Genomic DNA, 19,182 nt, shown 5'->3' with positions numbered 1-19,182 from the left:
TGGATGTGGGGGGGGGGTGGGGAGGGTTACTTCTTATATTGAGCAAACCAAGAACTTGTCTTAGGCCCTACAGAGTCCACACTCTCTAAGACGTTTAAAAATAGAATCTGAAATGATCGGGATTCTGCAAACTATACAAATACATGTGAAATGAATAATAAAATATTTTGTTATACCAATTTGGTCTTAAAACGATAAAGTAAATTTAATTTGAAGAATGCGTCTTCTGGGATGTGGCACCGTGTAGATCTTGTGTGGAGGCGCGATGGGTTCCTCCGAAACGTCAATTAACACAATATCTACGCGGCGCCACATTCCAGAAGACGGCATTCCTCATAGTAACCGCCGTGAAAATCTCAAATCTTACATTCTTTAATTTGGTTGTTGAATTTAGAAGAGATTAGTATTTCTAGACATATATGTAAATATTCTCGAAACGACAACCGGAAAGCAATGTTTTGAATTTCAGTCTGACATGCTGTTGAGAGTTCTCTTGAACAAGGAAATAACATGTATAGAATTACGATCACTAGTTTCCTTCAAGTGTTCTTATCCATCAAATTCCACCTCGAAACGAAACAAAATAAGCTGTAAATTCTAAATAAGATGAACATATTAGAATAATTACGAGTGATTAATGTTTACTATAAGAAATGTATAAATACGCCTCTCCTACACCAGTTAAATTAATTAGGTATTGATGCTGTCAGACAAGTTAATTTAAATATCTGTAAGCTTTGCGTTTCAGTACGTTAAGCGACGTAGTGTAAATTTGATTTTACTCCTTCCTCCTGCTTTATGCGGTGCCAGTGACTTATACTACTCGTATCGAGGTCTCAAAAGCCTTTATTTGTACAACCCATTTTTCCCTATTCCTGGAATAACTTCGGGCGGTTTATAAATAATTATGGAGTGCCGTGTTGTTGTAGGCTTATTCATGCTTCTTGGTCTGAGTCCCCTTATTCCAATATCGGCCCCAAGAATGATTATTTCGAGGTGCTTATAATTTTCTTCAGTACCTCTAAACAGATCCTGAAATAGTGCTTCAAAATAGGAAATCACGATTTTCTTTTCATTTGATGATAACAGGAAAGAGGAAAAATATAAATTTTACTGAATCTGGTTAATAAATTTAGAAGAGATCTACACTTACCGACCTGAGCTCGACGCTCGAATAACCTATGAGGTTGAAAAAGATTTATAAAATATAACAAGAAAGCTAATATAAGTAATTCTTAATCAGATATGTAAGCGGTAACACTTAACCGCAATTCCAGCAGGTGATAATTTTACCATATGGTTTCTCAAAAATTTCTAAAAACATTTTCTCAGAAGGTTAGAGTCTAATTCGATTACATACAGAATAAACTACTTTCAGTAAACCGAAAGGGCAACTGTGTCAAGTTTTTATCTTCGATAAATCAATATATAAATAATCCATATATGAAATCTAATATTGTAAATCATATAATTGTCATGATGAATAATGTATTATGTAAGTATTGCATATTGTGCATATAATTGTGACTGCGTAATATGTAATGGTACCACTCACATATAAAACAGATAGCAGACCCACCTTTATTACATTCAGCCCGCGAAATGGATGTAATTGCTTAAATACAAACTAAATGAATCGAAGTTTCAATCCAAAAAAATCTGCTTCCCTGTTATTACTACACAGTATCTCCTCTTCCACTACGCCATGATAATTTTGAAGTAGTTGTATGCTGATTCTCTCCGAATTATGGAAATAGTGCAGAGCATAATTTATTTCAAGTGTTACGAGTGAAGAATTTAATTATTGTTATACAGAATTTAAATGTCAAAATAAGTGTACAGTGTGTGACGAGAACAGTAAAATTCATTATGTATAAGGAAAAACTTTCGGAAGCTATACAGAGGAGAATATTAGAAGTATTTATTCAAACATGCATACAATTTTTAGTATGTCGGTCTGTTTTAAGGTTCTCCAGCGAGCGAGTGTGCTAAACTTGTACCAGCTTGCATCCGACACCAACATCTAGTGTTTTTGTTCACCAGAAGGGAGGAAAATTACTTTCCAGTTGCCTCAAGTGCTAAGAAGCGGATTACTATACAGACACCAACACCGCCCCTCCTAAAGGAAATATAAGTAAGAAGCCATACAAAAAAATAAAGAGCAGGGCCTTACGGAGCAAGAGCTTACAGAAGAAACAGACAATTAACAATAGGTCCTCACCATACAGTATGATGCTGAGAGCCGCTGGGCACGACAGTCAGGACTTCCGTAGGTGTTCAGGCAAGGTAATTCTTGCACTGCTTTCAGTAACACATTCCGTGCTTCTTATAGTGACACCATAACACTTCGTGTCTGTTTACTAACAATAAAACCAGACACCGATGTGTTTTACTTTAAAGAGAGGCGTCTTGGTGTAACTAGCACGTAACAGAACACCTTGCACGACACTAAGCAACATCACCTGATCACAATGGCACCAACACATACAGCACTAAGTGTAGTCCACACGTGTTGTCGATACGGCGAGAAGCAGTCCAGCACACCGACTCCGGTCCTGCCACGACAGCCCACCCACACCAACAGACAAGACAACAAAGAAGAGTTCTGTATGCGCGCGCAAGTTTCGGCACAAGAAAAGAACGGTGACTGAGCTGAAGTTTCTCTAGGAGGGGTAAGAGGAACGGGGTTCCTCCACTTGGTGGCAATGGTTGGCAGGCAGCACAAATAATACTGCACTAAGCAAGGCAAGACCGCAAAACCAGCAGTACCTTGTCTTTCAGTCGGTCCGACCCGAATATTACCGGACACAGCCGATACTAGAACGACAGAGATGAAAATGCTCTTTAGAGAGCGAAAGAGACAGATTAACATCCCTGAGGGAGGAACAAGTAGAAGACTAGCTGAAAAGCTGCATGGCTTGTTTATCTTCTTTGTGGTGCATGTTGGTGTCCCGACTCACATGCACTGGTCTCTTACCTGGCAACTAATCTGACAATAACCAAGTTACGGGTTTTTTTTTTTCCAGTGTGGGCAGAAAAAAATAGAGGGTTTGAACCCAACCTTGCTTTTCCTTCTTTCCCAAACCCAATATACTTGTACCTACACGAAGCTACTACCTGGATTTACAAGGCCCTGGTTGAAAACCAACCTTCGATGAAGCTATGAGTTCACTGGATAGCAGAATACTTTCAAGTAATTCCAATTGACAACGAACACACGCTGAACTTCCTTACTTCCCTGAACATTTTTGTTGTTAATCTTTCTAGTAATTAAAAGAACATAGAACGCTGTTCCATTGTTGAAGGTCCATTTGTAATGACGGCATTCACACGGCATATGAAAACAGAGCACATTCATATTCATAACGTAAGGTACCACGCAAATCATACTGAAACCCATCGGTCATTATATTCTGCAACATGTTGTTTTGGTACTTATGAAATTACGAAATGTTAGATTTAATTTAATATCCGTCGACAGAATTTCAATAATGACTAATGTTTTTATCGAAAACCACTACACCCTTTGACGTCACATCATCATCAGCTGGTATATTTACTACAGATGTTACATCCACACCATAGTTCAAGCGGTTAGTCGCTGGCTTCCCACCACGGCGGCCCGAGTTCGAGCCCGCGTCTGATCATGTGGGATTTGTGGTGGGCAAAGTGGCGCTGGGGCAGGTTTTCTGCGAGTACTTCGGTTTCCCCTGCCAAATTTGATTCCACCAGTTGCTCCACGATCACCCTCACCTATCATCTGGGGCGGGTAGAGTAGGCTAGAAGTGGCCGCAGTACCAAGTGGAATTAGTCCCACCCCACCAAGGGAAAAAATTACAGATATTACTGAATCGTGGTATTATCTCTGCTATCTACCTCACTGGAACATGAATAAAGTTTTTAAAATATAAGTTCTGAGGTTTTCACGGCGATGACTATGAAGAAAGTCGTCTTCTGGGTTTAGGCGCCGTGTATTCTTCGTTTTGGCCGACGTCTCTGAGGAACGTATCGCCTCCATCTTCAGAGCAGTTGAATGGCTTGGAATGCAGAGAGCAGTAGCTTCAAAGTTTTCAATAGTTTTACACCGTGTTATAGCTGATTGAATTTTAAGCCATATAATGCAGATGTAAGCCGGTCACGGCAGCCGAGCGGTCTAAGGCATGTACTGTCTTCGCTCGCTTGGAAACCGGGATCGTGGGTTCGAATCCAACTCAGGACATGGATGTTTAGTTTGTTTGTGTGCGTTTTTCTGTGTTTGTATACACGTAGAGGCCTTGCGACGAGCTGATCACCCGCCCAAGGAGTCCTACCGAATGTGTAAGATCTAGAAAACCCGAAGTGAACGGAGAAGTTCATGGAGGTAGGCCTAGGCCCACTGGGGCTGTAGTGCCAAGGAAAACAAATGCAGATGTAAGGTTAATTGTCCTTGTGCTTAACTAATTACGCACTACGTCGTGAAGACGTACGGGGGAGTGGATGTCTAGATCCACTTTTTCTTAGCCACGACACTAGTGGGAGGTGAGTGTTTAGATTCAGGACCAGGGGTAAGAACCCCTGGTACCACTTCCCAAATAAAATTACGATGAGTTAAATTCATACACCGCTCAATAATGTAAAATGTGTGTGAAAGTTATACAACTATAACAAATACCATGTAAATATACTGTCACATGTCACAGTTACGAAGGACGAGGTTAGAATTGATGTTTAGATTTATTGACCACTTAGAGGTCGTAACTATAATTAAATATAACACTGTTACTGATTTTCACACTACGAAGCACTCTACGCTACTCTCTTCGGTCTATCTCCGCTAGTCTTCACGGATTTATAACACAGGAACTATAAAAGTCTCAGTAAATCACACACTTCCAAAATCACTGTGCTACAGCGTATATAAAGTCTTCAAATCATACGTTAAAATTTAGGAGGCTGACTTTTGTTACTCTTCTGTACTCCTCTAGCTTACTGCTTGCTTGCTGTACTCCTTCAGCTTACTGCTATGAATGTATAAGGGGTGGACCTTCTCGAACCTTGCACCGCGACCTACAGTGGCCTATTCTGCCTAGCTTACTGCTATACTCTTCTTTGCGTGCTTCTGCCGCTACTACTTGTAACTGCCTTATATAGCCGCTGAACGGACATGGACCTACAGTAGACACATCACGTGAACGCTACCCAGACAGTCTATTGGCGCGTCTGTCGGATCTACAGAAAACACAACTTCCCTTGTTGTTGCGTGTTGGACCATGTTTACAGAGTTGTTACCTGCCAACGCGTTGATCAAATCCGTTACAATACATACACCCGCTGTATACACACACAAATGCGCGCACGCATGTGTGTTTCTGTGTGTGTGTGTGTGTGTGTGTGTGTGGAAAGTAGTACTTCCTTAACCCTTTTACAGCAACAGAAATTTAGTGATAAATCAGATAGAGTGCTGAATAGAAATCAAAGAAGTACTAACACTTTATATGAATATAAAATTCAAGAAATAATCAAGCAACACAGCTTGTACAATATCAAACACAATTAATTCAAACGACAGCTGTTGAGATTAGGTTTACGAGGAGAATAATAAGTTCAACATTTTTATATAAGAATAGCCCTTAGACTGTTTTTGTAGCAATTTTGTTCTTTGGAGATGCTTTCAGAATCTCTTTTCGGGTAGTGTCGAATTTTAAAATTATTTTGAATGATGAATTGGCTCTGTGAATAATGAATCCGGCCTTCAGGCCAAGAGTATGACCCGGGAACTCTCGATATGAAGAAATTGTATTAACCACTACACCGTGATATTCCTTACAAAGTCTGTAAACATCACAATACAACAAATAAAAACATCCATTTCGCCATGGGTTTCATTGAATGGTTTGAATGAAACTGTAAAATCCGCAACAGGCGAACAGACATTAATAGAATGCTGTATCACCAGGGAAGCAGCCATTAGGAATACCCCTAATGAGATTAAAGTGAGATCATTGGCCTTGGCAAGTAAAAGAGGACAGTTGCTCTAATGTGATAAATGGGGATTCGTTTGAGGCGGGTATTACGAAGTTCCAGCGGGCAATATCCTGTTGTGCTTAGCTCAGATTGCAACGGACCACAATAATCAAGCGGAGAAAGATTCCGCTCATAAAAATCAGAAACGCCTTGATTGGCTTTTGTTTCAGTTGGTGACGAAACGCATACCTGGAAACTGAAGGACCCGGCGTCGGAAGTAAGTGTGGTCATATTTCTTGTCGAGAATAAGTAACTATTGTCTGAAACATGTGCAGAAGGAAAGATTGCATCAACTTTCATTTAAAGTCAGCTAAGTAACACATGCATGGCGTATCCACGATTACTTCAGAAAGAAGTGAAACGGCATGGCATTACATAAAATAAGCACGGAGTTCCGTAGCATAAATCAGAAAACCTACTTTCCTGTTACTTAGATTTCTAATTCTACAGATCTCTTACAATATTATGAATACTGGGGCACTATACTACAAGCCGGTAGGTCGCGTGTTCAAGTCCCGATGAGGTCATTGGATTTTTTTCAATTGACCTAATCCTTTCAACCGCACTATGGGCCTGGAGTCGACTCAGCCTCTAACAGAAATGAGTACCAGGAATATTCTTGGGGGTGAAGGGGAGCCGGCGCGTAAAGCTGACAGCCTTACCGCCATCTATGAGCCAATTGTCTATCAAATGTGGGAACCTCAACATCTCACAATCCTATGGGCCTCCACGGCCTGTTACAGGGATACCTTTACTTTATACTTTACTTACTTCTAGATTATTAGCCTACTTTCCATATTTTGAAAGAAAAAAAATAATAGTAGGCTTATGCGACCACCACGCTGTTTGTGTGTCTATGTATCCACTTTATCAACTTTTGAATGACTGAACCAATCTTTATGAAAGTTGGTATGTATATCATGGTACCTGAGTCCATCCCAGCGGCGTACTTCATAAACCTCTCTCGTCAATCTGTCCTTATGTTTATACCTCTTTCGGTGCTAGACAGCGGTTCGGTAAAACGAAGAATCCTGCAGCAACGAACACATACTCAACAATAAAGTCATTTTTGGACGCGGTGTTTTATATGCGGTCCGTGTCATATTTTGTATTTTTGAAGAACTTATTTTTTAAGCACATATCCTGTCAAAATTTGTGGGATATACCGTCGAAGTCTCCTACCGTCAACAAATTCTTAGTTGTTAACTTACAAACAATGTTTCATATTCAGGCGGGTCTAGAAGTCAGTTAACCTAAAATATTCTGTCGTGTTAACGGGAATATTTAGGTTTGAGTGTGTCAGTCAGTTTGCAGAACGGTGTCGCAGCGATGTGACTTGTGCGTTGAACATGAAGGATCTCATTTCGAACAATTTTTGCAAATTCAGTAAATAATAAAGAACTTTCCAAGGTATTTTACTTTACATTTCACACTAACCATTTAACTGGCTTTAAGGCCATTCGGTATATTGGATGGACATTTCTTTTTCCTGTCTTCAGTGGGTCAATGTCACCATCAAACCGGAAGCGAAATGAAAAGTATGTATGGCCACCATTTTGTCATTGTACATTATACAATAACATTACCTCACCAAAAGTTGCATATTTCTGCAAGATCTATTAGGTCTCCTATGCTTCACGTTAGAACCCTACAGACTGTTACTAAGGTCTAGTGTAGCTCCCACTTCATAAGTTCGCATGACCCTCGTCTTATTACTGATTGTAGTATATTACATAGTCGCTCACAGTGGTCGCGCCGTCTAAGGTATGAACTGTCTTCGCTCGCTCAAACACTGGGATCATGGGTTCGAATCCCACTTGAAACATGGATATCTGTGTGTTTATTCTGTATTGTGCTCTGTCCTGTGTGCAGGTAGCGTGGCCTTGCGACGGGCGTCCAAGGAGTCCTACCGACTGTGTAACAGAAACTGAAAAGGCGGCAAAGGTCCTAGGACTGTAGTCCTAGATAGATAGATATATAGACGTGAACATAGGCAAAGATCGTACGACTGAGTTTCGATTACTTGCAGGAACAGGGATTTCTCTCTTCTATATACGTCCTCCTATGCAGTGGAAAATGTTTAATTGCAGTTATATACTTCCATGCTTAGAGACCGTTAGTGGGGGAGGGGGCATAATTCGGGTTATCTTGTAAATGGAGTAACTGGCCTCCATGTTATTCGTGCTCTACTTGAGGCGTCCTGCTATGAAAAAAATTGTTTGCCCGGAAAAGTGGAATAAGGAATAGCCTTTTACACGAAGCTGTTCGGTCAGTAACAAGATTATTAAATGAAGTATACATTTTCATGCAAATCACGGTCGCCGCGCGGTCTAAGACATGAACTGTCCTCGCCCGCAAGAACACTGTGATCGTGGCTTCGAATCCTTCTTGAGGCATCGTTGTCTGTCTGTTTTTATTCTGTGTTTGTGTTGTTCTTTTTGTAGGTAGCGGCCTTGCGATGGGCTTATCCCCCTTCCAAGGAGTCCTACCGACTCTCTATAGATCAAAAAACTGAAAAGGCAGCCAGGATCCATAAAAGGGCTTTAAAGTCATAGATATATTTTTTGCAAATAGATTTTAAAGGATTCTGACGATGGTGTATGCTGTATAGAACTATAAGATTTATTTTGGACTTTATCCATCGTCTGATATATCCATTCATCAGTAATCTGTCAAGACGATAGGTCCACAGTCTCTTCCAAAACAGTTCCTCCACTTAATGCCATCTAGAGCTTTCTCCTTCAAATGAGAATATCCTCTTCTGTCATAAGACGAAAAACCACAACATTTCGGAGATTCGATTTGTCTCCGTCCTCAGGTGGATGGGGCAAGATAGACCTATTCAGTTGGACCCGTTAGAAAGAGCTAGTCTCAATCACTGGACCACTGGACTGCCTGCTATTTCTTCCTCCACACTGAAACTGAGTACACTGATACAATTTACGTTTGTTTCTATGGGGTACGCGGTGGCGTAGTTGGTTGAGGCAGTATGATACAAACCGGAAATTCGCGGGATCGAATCCCGATAAGGTCATTGGATTTTTTCAATTTACCTAATCCTTCCAGCCGCACTATGGCCCTGGGGTCGACTCAGCCTCTAGCAGAAATGAGTACCAGGAATATTCCTGGGGGTAAAGGCCGGCGCGTAAGGCTGACAACCTCACCGCCGTCTGTGAACCGATTGTCTAGAAAATATGAGAACCCCAACTTCTCACAACCCCATGGGCCTCTACAGCCTGATACAGTGATACCTTTACTTATCGGGAACCATGTGGCAGTGGTTCAGCTGTTAATAGCAAGTACGGGAGCTATTAGGCTCGCCTCGCCAGGACATTTGATGGCCGATATTAATGTTCATGACAATTATACTTCATTTCGATTTAAAATAAGCGAGTATTATCAGGTCTAGCGTCACAGTTTCTTGGGTTCCAATTCTGCCTCGTAAACGGCAGGTTTTGGTATAAAATCTCAGCCTGAAGTCCGGCTGTCTAACTGAGGTCTCCTTATTGTTTGTTTTCACATTTACTGCCTGAAAATGCCGATATAGTAGTACCTCAGTCTAGTTTATGGCTGCTTCTTTTCAGAGTTCTCAATTATTTATTCACAAAGCGACCTATATAATCTACATATTAAACAATAAATCACAATACCACAAAGCAGAATCCCTTTCCAAATTCTCCTGAAGTCGGAAAAGCGCCAATAGCCTATATCATTGAAGATGAAGAAGAAGAATAATTCTATTTATGAAATTCAAAATGCCCGCGTAGAGCGCGCCGTAACGTAGTTGGTTAAGGCACTATGCTACAAGCAGGAAGGTCGCGAGTTCGATTTCCGGGGAGATCATTGGATTTTTTTTCAATCGACCTAATCCTTCCAGCCGCACTATGGCTCTGGGGGTCGACTAAGTCTGTAACAGAAATGAGTATGAGAATTCTTCGTGGGGAGGTAAAGGCAGTCGGTCAGTATGAGTAACAACCTCAGCGCCATCAGTGAGCCGATCGTCTAGAAAATGTGGCAGCCTCGACGTCTCACACCACCCACTATTCCAGGGATAGCTTTACCTTTACTTTTTTAAAATTCCCACTGGCCGAAATGCTATCATAGGGCTGATTTATAAGCTTTGGATTTGGTAAGAGGAATTAGATTTTAAATAAAATATGGCAGTGACGATGCCGATGATGAGGATGATAATAATAATAATACAAAGCGTACAATCTTTCTTGACTAGTTCAATGTTGGAAGTAACAGGACTTGCTCTGCTCTTAAGTGGTATATCTTAAGATTCAGTTTTGCTGTTTCCCGAAATAAGAGCGAAACTGACGTTGCTATAAAGAGAACATGGGTCTCCGAATGCCAGACGAAGTCTTACGGTGTCTAGACTCCGGCCACAATACCACGTGCACTAATCCTTTCTGTGAAGGAACCTGTATGTGACTTGAGATTATTGAGTAAACGTTTTAACTTTCCCTGACTTGCTTGTCAAAACTCGTTTCAAACTGTAATTGGACATACAGGTCGTGTGGCCAGCTGAAAATTAATAATATTGATGCTTCATGAGAAGGCTTCGTGTTTCAGGCAGGTAAATACGGCATGACTGATGATGTACATGAAGAGATATACAGGTCTTGTGGAAAAGGAAAACGAGGGAATGGACAGAATAGGGATAGACGCAGACAAACAATGTTAAGTAAAGAATGGAATGCATCGTGTTCTGTAGGAGTAAGCCGACATTTCGAGCGGGAGTATAAGAGATGCATGCAGATGACCTCTGTAGTTCCTCAGTGAAGGGCGACTGAATCAGTAAGGGCAATGTCCCTGTTACTGAAGGGAAAGAAGGGGAGGAGGTAACAGGACAACCTGTTCATCCTATTCCAATACAACATCTGATGTACGGTGACGTTTGTTTCATTGGTTCAGTGATTCACAACCAGAGTGCCTTCAAGGCATTCTTCTCAGAACTCATTGTATGTTTAATTTCTTCTTTTTCTGCTTCTTCAGTTACATGGTTGGCAGACCTTTGCGCAACCGAGCTTTGCAGAAAAAGTTATCTTTATATTTTCTTCTCAGGTGACACATTTTTCTTTGTCCTATAGGATTACTTACTTACTTACTCGTGGAGCTGAGCCCTTCTGGAGGAGCCGCCAATTCTGCAGCTACTCAAGAATTTCCTAGCATTTTATGGAACGCGAAGGTTCATTACCATGTTCACAAGAGCCCTCCACTGGTCCCAATCCTGAGCCAGATCTATCCAATCCATACCATCCCATCCTATCTCTCTAAGATCTATTCTAATATTGTCCACCCACCTACGCCTTGGTCTTCCCTGTGGTTCTTTCCTTCTGGCTTTCCTACCAAAATCCTATACGCATGCCTCTTCTCCCCCATTCGTGCTACATGACCTGTTCACCTCATCCTCCTTGACGTGATCATTTTGATTATACTTGGGGAAGAGTACAAGTTATGAAACCCCTCATTATGCAGTTTTCTCCAACCTCCCGCCACTTCGTCTCTCTTAGGTCCAAATATTCTCCTGAACACCCTGTTCTCAAACACCCTCAGTCTATGTTCCTCCCTTAATGTCAAAGACCAAGTTTCACGCCCATACAGAACCACAGGCAGAATTATAGTTTTGTATATTCTAATTTTTATGATTTTGGACAGCAGACGAGAAGACAAAAGGTTCTGGGCTGAATGGTTGCAAGCATAACCCGAGTTCAATCTCCTGTTAATTTCCTCCTGAATCAGGTTTCGATCTGTTATCCTTGTTCCTAAATATCTGAATTGTGCCACATTTTCAAAACATCTGTTTCCTATCGTTATGTCATGATTTTGCCCTGCAATTTGGTGACGAGAACGTAATAAATAAAGGTAAAATTGTCCCTATGCTTAACTAATTAAGTACTACACTGTGAAGGAGTATGGGGGAGTGGAAGTATAGATCAACATTTTCTTGACCTCGGCACTAACTGGAGGTGAATGGTCAGCTTCACGCTCCTGCCGGTTTATCCCCCTGAATAATACCTCCAGTACCCATTGGATATGGGGCTGGGGGGTCCCCAGAGCTGGTCTGGACTACGTGAGGAAAAGAAAACTCTTGACTCTACCGAGACTCGAACTCCGACACCTCTGTCGTCCAGCCCGTAGCCAATCGCTATACCGACTACGCTGTCCCGGCTCCGTTATAGAACATAATATGCTTTGGTATTTATATGATAAACATAATTCTGTAGGATTTTAGCTACTCACAGCGGTAGTAATAAAGAGTTCTGTCTTCTGGGGTATAAGTCCCTGTAATATGTTGATATTCAAAGACGCATTGGATGAACTATCGTCACCATCTTCAGGGTCAGCAAGAAATCAGCATGAAACAGATACCAAGCTCTGTTTCTTCAACCCCTGAAGAAGGCGGCTACTTTTTCCTCCGAAAAATCGGTTGGCTTTCAGCGGACTACACTGGGTTTTATATCAGAAGAAAGAAGGCCTCAAATGTAAATTCTTTACCTGTATTAAGATGTTTATTGTGAGCCACTTGGTTTACTTTGCAGCTGACTAGGATTTCTCATGAAGAGGACCTGGATTTAGAACCCAATTAGCTCATATTTAATATCGGTATTTTCGAATTAATACTCGTTTTATTGGCAATGTCCCATTTACCAACTCACTTTCAACTACTATAGCCCTGTTCAGTGACCTGCAGTTACATCTGAAAAAGAAAGAGTTACAAGATACTCGTAAGAAAGTGGGCCTAATCAACACAACGTGTAAGATTGTGTGTGTGGGTGTGGGGGGGGGGATTTTACATCCCGCTTAATATCTGAACTATATAGGAATTCTGTTCTACATGTCTGCCATACGGGCTTCTGCAGGCTCTTAGTCTCTCTTGGTGGCCGCACCATAGCTCAAGCGGTAAGTCGCTGGCTTCCCACCGCGGCGGCCCGGGTTCGATCCCGGGGTCTGCTCAAGTGGGATTTGTGGTCGACAAAGTGGCGCTAGTACTCCTAGTACTTCGGTTTCCCCTGCCACTCTTCATTCCACCAAATTCTCCATCATCATAATTACGCGGGGCAGGCTACAATAGGCCAATCAGTTGTCGCCGTGCCGAGTGGACCCAGTTGAACTCTACACCCCCCTAAGCGAATTAAACAAATTTAGTCTGTCCTTACAAGAACCACAAGGCAGTCAGCATTACGCAAGCAGTTTATAGTATTATATCTATACTTAGTAAGGAAGCAAAATTAAAGTTTATATTTTATGATTTTATATACCGTATTTACGCATGTATAGGCCGCACATTTTTTGCCAAAAATTCAAGAGGAAAACTGGGGTGCGGCTTATATTCGAAATATTCGAAATCACACTTCATTTAAAAAAAAATATATTCATAATTATTTCGGAATATGTTCTACTCCTGAAATAATATTCCAAGAAAATTATTTTTTCTATAATTTCTGTCTGAAAATTGTGCTGCGGCCTATATACGCACGCGGCCTATACATGCGTAAATACGGTATTAAGAAGTAGAAGACTTAACTAGCAACGTACTTGCGTTTTGCTTTCTTCACGTTCTGCAGAGGCAGATATCTGATAGTGTAATACAGAATGATACCGCTATTGTCTTCTGTATAATTTGCTGAACATGGGAGTGAGTGTGTCAGGCACCATTAAATGTAAAAGGTAAAGCTATTCCTGTAACAGGCCGTGGAGGCCCATAGGGTTGTGAGATGTTGAGGCTCCCACATTGTCTAGACAATCGGCTTACAGATGGCAGTGAGTTTTCAGCCTTACGCGCCGGCCGCCCTTTACCCCCCAGGAACATTCCTGGCACTCATGTCTGTTAGATGCTGTGTCGACCCCAGGACAATAGTGCGACTGGAGGGATTAGGTCAATTAAAAATCCACTGACCTGATTGGGAATCTAACACTCCACCTTCCTGCTTCTAGCATAATGCCTCAACCAACTACGTTACTGCGTGACCCCAATTCTAACATTAACGAATATAAAAAGACAAAAAAGCTGAAAAACACAAACTCCTTGGTTTTAATCCGCAAGCTAACTATACCGAGCGAGCGACCACCGCTTGTCGTTGAAGTCAGTGCCAACTTTAGCGGATAGAGGGTGTCGCGTGGTCATCGCAACGAATCCCCACGGCCGTTAATTTCGGTTTTCTAGACCGGAGCCTCTGTTTCCTTGAAAAAGGACAAACACCGACGCCATTGACTGAATACATATTATACATTTCTACAAAGACTTACATTTTATCTAAATAAATCAGCTATGTTAAAAATTACGGAACAGGGAACTGTTTCGTATCAGAATAATAATTCGTGAAGAAAGTCGGGAACCGAACCAAGCCCTACGAGAACACACAAAAAAATCTTCTTTAATATTTTTGTAACTTGATGTATAGCTTCAGTATTCTTAAACGAGGTTGGTGGGATGTTGAACGGGCCGATATGTGAAGAGCCTGAGAGGAAGGCCTTCGTCCCTAAGATGAACAGCCTTATGACGTCTGTAGAACCGCCTGCATACAGCCTGGTGTCTGGAGTGGCTCCTTCTCTCTTCTGAGAAAACAGCTTATTTATTTCTCGGGATTGCATTTTATCATAATAGTCGGGTCTGTCTATCTCTTCTAAGCAGACCGCAGAACCGAACTGGTCGTTCCCACCCGCTTAAATAGTCACTTCCGCAGTTTAAAAAACAGCACATTCCAGCATGTAGAACAAAAAGAGTCTGTGTGAATGAATCTTGAGCTCTGCGGCAAGTTACATCTGCTCCGAACCCACAGTTCAAACAAGACATCCTGAAAACTCTCATAAATTATGACAACTCTGAACACTTCCTACTGTGTAGTTGAGAGTTCATTCTTCATCTGGCTTTATTTCTAGCTCCTCCTTAATGAACACTAAGCGTTCTGAGTATGAGGAATGGAAATCCTCTTAATATGGATAAAATAAGGTATGAAATTTTATCATAGGTTTCGTTTCCTTCCTTACGAAAGATATTACGGCTTCTAAAATTTTAGACTTGCCTGGTAGTACTGAAAAAGCCAGGAATAAGAACATCTCTGCCAGCAGACTCCAACCAGCATTAGACCGAACCTGGTCTCAGTGTTTCAAAATGGTTACATTTGGTTGTATAGAATTCATGTACCAATCACAGACATTAATTTCCACTACCATTTTCACAATCATAGCCTATCACAACAACCGCGCGGTTCAAGACATGAATCGTTTTCTCCTGTTGAAACACTGGGATCGTGTGTTCGAATCCCACTCGGCGCATGGATGCCTGTGCGTTTATTCTATGTTTGTGTTGTTCTCTGTGTAGGTAGAGGCATTGCTACGGGCTGGTCCCCCGTCCAAGGAGTCCTACCGACTGTGTATAGATTAAGAAACTGAAAAAGAAGCCAAGTTCCACAAGGGCTGCAAAGCCATAGATAGATACGTGTTCACAATCACCAACAGCATCACAATATTATTGCTGTCATCATCAATATAATTCTGAAGTGCCCGTTGAGCTATTCGTTTGCTGGTCTGTTTTTGATGTCTTTCAATTTCTGCATCTTCTAATATTCAGTGCATGTGTTGCAAGCACATTTATGAAGGATTGCATATTTTAAGCATTTAAACACTAATAGACTACAAGGGTCAAGCAGTTTTATCAGTTTTTATTTTCATATGTCTGGATGCCTGATACATTCATTGAGACGATCGGAACAGCTCTCCAGTTTATATTCTCACCGTCAATTACTGGAGTTTCCTCAGCCTATAACAGAAATGAGTACCAGGAATTAATTAAATAATTTTCTTGGAGAGTAAAGCGCAGCCGGCGCGTAAGGCTGACAACCTTACTGCCATCTTTGGGCCGATTGTCTAGATAATGTGGGAACCTCAACGTCTCACAACCCTATGGGCTTTCACGGCCTGGTACAGAGATAGCTTTGCCTTTTACTTTACTTTTTTACTTAACTAGACCTTAGATGAGCACAAATAGTGATCACAATGAGTTTGTTCTTCGGCCTGCTATACTGAAACGTTTGCAGTTTTTGGAAAGTAGCGTAAAACTTGACTGTTCACCTCCGGGCATTGCTGAAGTTTACAATCCGTAGCTTTACCTTCATGTCGCCTATACCCCTTCGTGAAGTGGTGTTTAGGCAAAGAGACAACTTTTCACTTATCCTAGAGATGTCTCTTCGAGTACTGGGGGCTTGTACGAACTTTGGATTCGTAACAGTAAAAATTTAAAAATTCAGATAAACGAAAATGCAGCTTTGCCTGTTTTATAATGGATGTGAAACTTTAATTTTTGCTCTCTGGGCAGAGCACCGGTTGAGGGTACTTGAGGAGATAGTGTTGCGTAGAATATATGGGTCTAAACTAGGGTAAATTAAACGAGAATTAGAAAATTACATTGTGAGGAGCTTCATATAATATTCTTTTCATCATGTTTCATTAAAGTGAAAAGATCGGAAGGATAAACCGGGGTTCAAGTGATACAAATACGCTTGGCACTCTATTTTGAATGCCAGTAACCTACATGAGGGGATAATATTAAAATTGGTTCTGAAGAAATAGGATATTAAGCTGTCGGCTCTATTTAGGTCGCTCGTGATTGAGTTTAATGGCGGGCTTTACTGAACATAGCAATGAACATTCGGATTCAAAAAGAAAGTCGGAAAATTTCTTGACAATCTGAGTCCACTACCATATACAGCGAGGCCCAATAAAGTAGTACACAATTCAGCATACGAAATATACGCTTTAGGTTCATATCGGTTCAACTTTGAAAATGTCCGTATGTAATCTCTATTAAAATGTTCAACACATTTCAATGTCCCAGATATCTGCTTATTGGCAATACAAATTTGATACACACAGGAAGTGTCCTTAGATAACCTATATTAAAGTGTGTATACAATTTTTTGGGGTCCCTTTGGTCTGTTTCTGGGAGCTAACTGAAAGTAAAGACAGACCTGCCTACTTCGTAGATCGATTTGAAAGTCTGCACGTGATACAGCCTATGTGTACCGTATGCCATTCTACAAGATGCGAACAGAACACGCCGTCACTAACAGACCTATGTCTCTCTCCAGCCGCAGAGGGTACGAGACACGAGGTTGCTGCACGGAATATTTATGTGACGCTAAGGCAGCTCCCATGGGGCACGAGCCCCTTTCCTCTATTCCCACACTCTTGGAGCCAAAATACTGGGCAGGGAAGTTAACGTTTCCGGACATAAATATACAAAGTAAGGAGTCTGTTTTCTTACGTTTTAAGGGCCTATGGGCGGGTTGTCTTGGTGTGATCTTTAGCATTGCAGTGTACAGATCTGTCTGGTTATCTGCTGTCCTGTCTGGGGTTGTGGCGTCTCTCAGGCTAACAAAGTTAACGTCTACATCTTACACGACCCATCGTGTCATTTCTCATTGTAAATTATGTAACCAGTGCAGTTGATAAAGCGTCGTCAAATAATATCCAAACAAACTATAAAGCAGTGCGTTGTGCGAGAAAATATGAAGAGTAGTATATATTTGTGAAATAGTTCTGTCTTCTGGGATACAATGCCATATGTCCGTTGAAAGGCAACCGACTTTTCGGAGGATCATGTCGCTTCCATCTTCAGAGTCCAAGAATAAGCCAAGAAAGAAACTAGCATGAAACAAGTAGTACGAAGGGCTCCGCTTGTAGAGGTAACAAGCAGGTAGGAGGCAACATGCAAACCCTACTTGCTACCTGCTTCATGTTGGTTTCTTGTATGGCTTATTCCCCTAACCTGAAGACGGAAGACAGAACAACACTGTGAGAAACTCAGATCCTACACGTGCTATACATATGACAGGAAGAGAGCCAGGATAGCTCAGTCTCTATAGTGACTGCTACGGCTTGGACTGCCAAGAGGTCTTCTTCACTTCGTACAGACTGGATCTGGGGCCCACCCAGCAAATGGTTACAGGGGACAATTTCCCCCCCCCCCGGAAGTAAAGCGGTCGGTGGCATGAAGTTGACCGCATAGCTCCAGTTAGTGCCGTGGTGAAGAAAACGTGGATTTATGCATTAACTCCCCCATACGTCTTCATGACGTAGAGCTTAATTGATTAAGCACAGGGACAACTTCAGTACGTTTTCTTCTTCATCAGAGCCAGGCTGCTTCTCACCCAAGCATATAGGTCTTTTCTCATTTATAACTATCCTTGTGACAGGCCGTGGCGGCCAATAGGATTGTGAGACGTCAAGGTTCCCACATTTTCTACGCAATCGGCTCTCAGTTGGCGGTGAGGCTGTCATCCTTACGCTCCTACCGCCCTTTACCCCCAGGCAGATTCCTGGTAGTCACTTCTGTTAGAGGCTGAGTCGACGCCAAAGCCATAGTGCGGTTGGAAAGATTAGGCCAATTGAAAAAATCCAATGATATCATGGGGAATGGAACCCGTGACTTTCCTGCTTGTAGCATAGTGCATTAACCAACTACGCCCCGTTCGCCCTAGGTTGGCATTTTGAATTTTAATGAATGGTCTTATTCTTCTTTAAGGATATAGGCTATTGGCGCGTTTTCGATTTCAAGAGAATTTTGGAAGGATTTTGCTTTGTTTTATTTGTGATTTATGATTTAATATGTGGATTATATAAGTCAATTTGTGAGGCTGAGTAGAATCCAGGGTGATAGTGAGGCTGGAAGGATCAGGTCAATTAAAGAAATCCAATGGCATCATCGAGAATCGAACCCGTGACATTCCTCATTGTAGCATAATGGCTGAACCAACTGCACTACTTCGTCCCCCCCCCCCAACCCGGGGCTACAGTTTGGTGAATTTATCTTACAGCAACAACCGAGCGAGTTGGCTCAAGCGGTAACACTGCAAACTTCTTCGGGGAACAATCGATTAAGGTTAGGTTGGGACACCGACTATCCTGACTGAAGTTTACAGCAGAGTTCTCAGTCCTGCTAGTAAAACGCCCAGATAATGCCCAAAATTAAGTCACGACATTTACTTTCACATTATTTCCATTAATCATTCGTTGATCACCCTACAATTTTACGTCATATAGTTCAAGCTACTGACAACATCGTTAAATAAACCATAAATAAATTAAAGGCAGTCACTTTGAGATAGAAGATAATCTTATCCGTATCTCATCAGTATGAAATATCGTCTGATGCACGTCAGTTTCATAAAATCA

At 41.6% G+C, this 19,182-nt stretch overlaps 1 protein-coding gene across 4 annotated transcripts in view; it reads right to left on the bottom strand.

The window, feature by feature from the left end:
• LOC111871683 (dual specificity tyrosine-phosphorylation-regulated kinase 4) overlaps nucleotides 1-19,182 on the bottom strand; it is a 559,052-nt gene that overhangs the window by 256,636 nt on the left and 283,234 nt on the right. The window contains exon 1 of one of the 4 annotated variants that reach the window (XM_023864947.2): nucleotides 2,222-2,725. The exons of the other annotated variants lie outside the window; for them this stretch is intronic. The gene's annotated coding sequence lies outside the window, so the exon portion shown is untranslated. Of the gene's footprint in view, nucleotides 1-2,221; nucleotides 2,726-19,182 lie in introns of those variants that run through there. 4 annotated transcript variants of the gene reach the window in all.

The sequence above is a fragment of the Cryptotermes secundus genome, unplaced genomic scaffold, assembly GCF_002891405.2.
Source record: "Cryptotermes secundus unplaced genomic scaffold, Csec_1.0 scaffold262, whole genome shotgun sequence".
Lineage (NCBI taxonomy): Eukaryota > Metazoa > Arthropoda > Insecta > Blattodea > Kalotermitidae > Cryptotermes > Cryptotermes secundus.
The sequence above is the reverse complement of the archived record's forward strand: the minus strand, read 5'-3'. Positions and strand labels throughout refer to the sequence as shown.